The sequence below is a fragment of the Piliocolobus tephrosceles genome, chromosome 16 (assembly GCF_002776525.5).
Source record: "Piliocolobus tephrosceles isolate RC106 chromosome 16, ASM277652v3, whole genome shotgun sequence".
Lineage (NCBI taxonomy): Eukaryota > Metazoa > Chordata > Mammalia > Primates > Cercopithecidae > Piliocolobus > Piliocolobus tephrosceles.
Genome location: NC_045449.1, coordinates 16,879,854 through 16,885,911, shown reverse-complemented (window position 1 = coordinate 16,885,911; position 6,058 = coordinate 16,879,854). Strand labels below are relative to the sequence as shown.

Genomic DNA, 6,058 nt, shown 5'->3' with positions numbered 1-6,058 from the left:
CCGGCCCGGCCTCCTCCCCGGCCGGCGGCTCGCTGCACGCGCCGAGGCTCCTGCGCCGCCCGGCCTCACAGCGCGCGCTACGCCCCGCTCCCACCCGCACCGCCGCCGCCCGGCCGCCGCGGGCCCATGGACGCGGCCTCGGGCCCGCTGCTTCCCGCTGCGGCCCGCCTCTCAGGCGCCGGTCGCCCGCCGGCCCGGCTAGTCCGCGCCGCCGCCGCTGCCCTCGGCGCCCCGCGACCGCTGCAAATGGGAGCGGAGCGCCTCACGCACTACGGGCGGGGCGGGCGGGCGGCCGGGAGCGGGGAGGCGCCGGGGCGTACGGGGCGGGGCCGCGCCCAACGCGATCGGCAGCCCCACCGGCCACTGGCGGTGGCGCGCTCTCGCTAACAAAGGAATCTCTGGGCCAATGGAAGTCGGGGGCGGGACCGAGGGCCGCCGAGCGCAAGGTAAGTTGTGCAGGCCGGGAAGGTGGGGGCGCCGGCATGGGACGTTCAGGTTTGGTGGACTGGCGCCGAGGCCGGCCGGGCTGACAGCTGCAGGGTCCGGGAGGGGGCTGCGGGGGAAGGCGGAGCCGACCTCAGGCTGCCTCTCCGCAACCCTCTTGCTCTCAGGCTCGCCTTCCCGCGCCCATGCTGTACACCCAACGGAGGCATCTTCCCCAAGCCCAGCTCGGAGAGGATTAGTTTAGCACCTACTGTGTACCAACCAGGCCCACTCGCAGGAGTCATAGTTAGCGTCGGGAAGGGCTGGATACTGCTCCAAGGGCTCGATCATTAAAGTTTCACAACCTCTCCATTCTCATCCCCATTTTACACAGGAGGAGACTGAGGAGCAGAGAAGTAACAGCGGGTAATGTTTCAAGGGATGACTAAGAGAAGATGTCAGCGGACTTGAAGAGCTGTCAGCTCCATTAGAGGAGATGAGCGAAGGCTGACTCTCTGCCAGGTACTGAGCTAGGCATTCTTTCCCCCATGATGTGCTTGGAGAAATGAAGGTTCAAACACCTGGAATAATTTGTGTAGGATCACTCTGTTAGGAAGGGGCCGAGCTGTCACTCCCATCCTCCATTGTCAAGCCTCCTGGCCAAAAGACAACCTGGAAAAGGCTGTCAAAGGCTCAGGCAGAAGGTTGCAGGAGCCCAGAGAGGGGAGAAATGCGCTCTTTAGAAAAATTCCGGTGGCCTCAAGGAGGAGGGGGAGGTTTAAGTGGACAGTGAGAGGGTCGAGTGTGGCTGTAGGTGGAGATAGGGGAAGAAGGAGCAAGAGGGATTGGAAGAGGGCTCTATCACCCAGGCCTTGTATTCCAAGCCCAGGCGTGCACATGTCATCCCACTGGCAGCTGGGAGTCATGGTGAGTCTTTAAACAGGGGGGTAAGCTAACCCAGCCTTCACGGAGGAGGTGACATTGGAGCATGTGGTAGTGGCAGCCACAGCAGCTGTTGCTCAGGGAATGGGGAGGTTTTAGGAGGAGAAGTAGCAAATGCTTCCAGAGCTGTGTACTTTTCCACCGATCATCTGGTAAATATCCCAGGGAGGTGGATTTCAACTTAGTGTAAGAAAATGCTTTTCCTTCAAAGGGAGCTGTGGGAAGGCAGATCAAAGTCCTTTGGCAGCCTAAGGGGGAAAGCCCAGCTCCACCCGGCAGGACCTCTGTGGCCTTGGGCGAGTCCCTTAACCTGCCTGGTGCCTCAGTGACCTCATCTACAAAATTGGCGTTAATTGATTAATGTGAACATTAAATGATATAATGCTTGTTAAGTAACATAATGTTAATTGGTGAATCTAGGCAAAAGGTGTTCATTATATTATTCTTACAACTTTTCTGTTGCTTTAAATTTTTGCAAAATTAAAAGGGGACGGAGGACTGACAATTCTGCCCTGCAGAGAATACTCAGAAACTGATAGGAGAGGTTGCCACTGGGGAGGAGAGCTGGGTGTTTGAGAGGTGACCTACTTTTAATTTTCATTGCAATCCCTTTTGTTTCTGCTGAATTTAGTATTGTGTGCATGTACAACTTGTTTTATTTATATATATATACATATATAAATAGGCAGCTTCAGGGAAGGCTCCTGGAGGAGGCAATGTCTAGGCTGAGTTTGGAGCTGAGTAAAACCCAGCCAGGGACGGTGAAGGCAAAGACACCTCAAACTGGGGCACCAATTATAGAGTCTCAGGCCTTGAAACCAAAGGGTGTGTTCGTGAACAGAAGCAGCTTTCTATCACTGGATAGTTCAGAGAGGCGGGAGTGACCAGCACTGAGAGGCACTGGGAGGAGTAGCGGATGGTGCAAGCCTAGCCTCTTCAGGGAGACAGGTGTGGTTTTTGTTGTTAAACAACAAGGCTCAGGACATATCAGGAACTTGCCTGTGGTCACAATTATAGATCTACAGGTGAAGATTTGAGCCCACACAGGCCAGCACCAGAGCTGCCTGGGCCAGGGGCAGTCATCAATTTTCAATTTTTTCGGCTGACCACTTAAGTAGGGGCTGCTGATCTGGAGAATGAATCAGAGGTGACGACTGAGAGAGCTGCAGAGGAGAGAGGGTAGCAGCCTGACTAGGATAGGGTCGGTGGGGAGGCAAGGGAATGAATTTGGAAAACGTTTAAGAGGTAGAATCAGTTAGTTGTCCTCCTCTCCAAAACCCTCAGGGTAGGGTGGGGTCTTGGTTGCTACTCCATTTCCCCTGTCTAGCTCAGTGCCTGGCATAGAGCAGGGGCTCAAAAACACCTCATGGGGGCCGGGCGCGGTGGCTCACACCTGTAGTCCCAGCACTTTGGGAGGTCGAGGAGGGCACATCACGAGATCAGGAGATTGAGACCATCCTGGCTAAACCAGTGAAACCCCATCTCTACTAAATATACAAAAATTAGCCGGACCTGGTGGCGGGCGCCTGTAGTCCCAGCTACTCGGGAGGCTGAGGCGGGAGAATGATGCGAACCCAGGAGGCGGAGCTTGCAGTGAGCCAAGATCACGCCCCTGCACTCCAGCCTGGACGACAGAGTGAGACTCCGTCTCAAAAAAAAGCAAACTGAAAACACTCTATGGGCAAATGGATGAAAAGCCATCGTTCCACTTTGTAATATCTCCTCCAGCAGATTATGGAATCCATACCGACAGGGTCTGTGTCTTATAACCTTGAGTTCCCTTTCCAGGGGCCTAGAACAGCACTTCTCGTGAAGTTCAATACTCAGTGTAAACATGTAAAGATTCACTGGGCTGTATGCTTTTTTCACTGCATTGTGTACACCTCAATGTATAGTGGTTATCTCAAATAAACAAATAAACAAGCAAGCAAGAAAAGGCTGCTCAGGTGAGCCCCAAATGCAGCTAAGTCTTGGTTTGTGGCTCTGACTGCCATCCTGGGAAGTTTTCCCTGTGTCCTGTTAGGGAGCAGAATTTACACACACATAACCAGAGGTAACCACTATTTTGATCTCCATCACCATAGATGAGTGGAATCCACTGCGAGCTGTGCCTGGCTCTTCTCATTCAACAGTATGTCTGTGAAATTCATCAATCCACACGGCTACCGTATGTATCAGTACTTCATTCTTTTTCATTGCTGCCTGGTAGTCCCTCGTATGGAAATACTACAATTTATCTGTCCATGTTCCCATGGATAGACATTCAGGATGTTTCCAGTTTGGGGCTATTATGAATAATGCTGCAAATATCTTTGTGCTTGTCTTTGGTGGACATAAGCTCTTTCTTTCTTTCTTTCTTCCTTCCTTCCTTCCTTCCTTCCTTCCTTCCTTCTTTCTTTCCTTCCTTTCTTCTTTCTTTCTTTCTTTCCTTTCTTTCCTTTCTTTCGTTTTGATGGAGTCTCACTCTGTCACCCAGGCTGGAGTGCAGTGGCAGGATCTTGGCTCACTGCAAGCTCTGCCTCCTGAATTCAGGCCATTCTTCTGCCTCAGCCTCCTGAGTAACTGGAACTACAGGTGCCCACGACCACACCTGGCTAATTTTTTTTGTATTTTTTTTTAGTAGAGACGGGGGTTTCACCATGTTAGCCAGGGTGGTCTCGATCTCCTGGTCTCGTGATCCACCTGCCTCAGGCTCCCAAAGTGCTGGGATTACAGGTGTGAGCCACTGCACCTGGCCAAGCATTTATTTCTATTGGGAATACCCAAGAGTGGGGATGGCTAGGTTTTGGGAAGTGAATGTTTAACCTGATGGGAAACTGCCGAACAGTCCTCCACACCTGAGAGCTGGGCTCTCATCTCGCCCTTTTTCTACTAATCATTGATAATACATTTCATCTGGAGGAATGTGTGAATGCTACAGGTTTCTAGGGCCTCCCATGGAATTGTGTGTCTGTTGGAGTGCATGAATCTATTTTGTCGTTGTTGTTGAGACAGGGTCATACTTTGTCGCCCAAGAGTGCAGTGGTGTGATCTGGGCTCACTGCAGCTTTGACCTCCCAGGCCCAGGTGATCCTCCCACCTCAGCCTCCCAAGTAGCTGGGACTACAGGAATGTGCCACCTTGCTTATTTTCCCGTAGAGACAGGGTCTCACTGTGTTGCCCAGGCTGGGCAACATAGTGAGACTCCTATGGCTCCTGTGGCAAACTCCTGGGCTCAAGAGATCCTCCTGCAGATATGAGTCACTGTGCCCAGCCAAAGAATCTGTTTTTAAAATATTTCTGCTAAGCAAGTTTTGGAAATAGTGTGTGGAGCTGTGGTTCTCAAATCCTGAGGGATTAAAAAAATTGCTACTCTGGAGGCCAGGCACAGTGGCTCATGCCTGTAACCCCAGCACTTTGGGAGGCCGAGGCAGATGGATCACTTGAGGCCAGGAGTTCGAGACCAGCTTGGCCAATGTGGCAAAACTCATCGCTACTAAAAATACAAAAATTAGCTGGTCATCATGGTGCAGGCCTATAATCCCAGCTACTTGGGTGGCTTGAACCTGGGAGGCAGAGGTTGCAGTGAGCCGAGATTGTGCCACAGTACTATTACAGCCTGGGTAACAGAGATAGACCCTGTCTCAAAAAAAAAAAAAAAAAAAAAAGATTCCTATTCTGGTCCATTCCCAGATATTCTGATTTAACTGGTGTTGATAAAGCCTCCTCGGGGGATTCTCATAGCCACACAGGAGTTTGAACCACTGGATAAAGAAGGGTGGAAAGGTGAAGGCTCTGGTGTGGTGCGTCTCAGCCAGCTACTGCTGCAGAAAACCACCCCACCCCACTGAGCAGAGTGGCTTGAGCACCGTTTTCTAATCTCTCTGGTTCTGAGAGTTGACTGGGCTCTGCCCAGCAGTCCTGCTGGAGTTGCTTGCTGTAAGTGTGGCTGCATGGTAGCTGGGTGAGGTCACTGGAGGCTGGACTGAGACAGGGCTGGCTGGACCTTCGTCCTCTCCTTGCAACCTTAGAGCCTCTCCTTTTCCCATGGCTTCCCCTTCTGCTCTGCGTGCAGCACCTCAGTGTTCCCCAGAGCAAGGAAGCAGAAGTGGCCGTCCTAAACGCCAGGCCTGGCACTCGACCGCATGCCATTAGTCAGCACACGGCACAGGATGTCCCAGACTCTAGATGGGGGGCCAACAGGGGCATGAGCCTCAGGAGACGTGGTTCACTGGGGCCACCACTGAGACTAGCTACCATAAATAGTAGCCATGTCATAGGAGTATTGTGAGGACTAAAGAAATGTATATATGTGATGTGCTTAGAATAGTCCCTGAAACACAGTGTGAGCTCAAGAACTGTCAGCATGTATTAGTATGCCTATAACCCCTATGCCAGGGGTTGGCAGATTTTTTTCTGTAAAGGGCCAGATAGTAAATATTCTAGCCTTTTCAGGCCATATGGTCTCTGTCGAAACTACTAAGCTTTGATATTGTCACGTGCAAGCATCCATAGACAATACATAATGAAGGGGCGCAGCTGTGTTGCAATCAAACTTTATTTACAGTCGTAAGTGGCAGGCCAGACTAGGCTGTTTCTTGGGTCCCCTCTTTTCCTGTTGCTCGGGCCTCCCTCTCCTGGACAGTCTCTCTGAAATGTTGGTCTCCCTGTCCCAGCCAGCACCTGTCAACACTAAAGAATTCATGACCATCAA

The 6,058-nt window shown here is 51.9% G+C and overlaps 1 long non-coding RNA gene across 1 annotated transcript; it reads left to right on the top strand.

Annotated features, from left to right (window-relative positions):
• Nucleotides 1-422: 422 nt before the first annotated feature.
• On the top strand, nt 423-3,532 carry LOC111529217. The gene is made up of 3 exons (XR_002727352.1): nt 423-446; nt 818-945; nt 3,450-3,532. It is a non-coding gene; the product is annotated as an uncharacterized LOC111529217 (long non-coding RNA).
• Nucleotides 3,533-6,058: the final 2,526 nt, after the last annotated feature.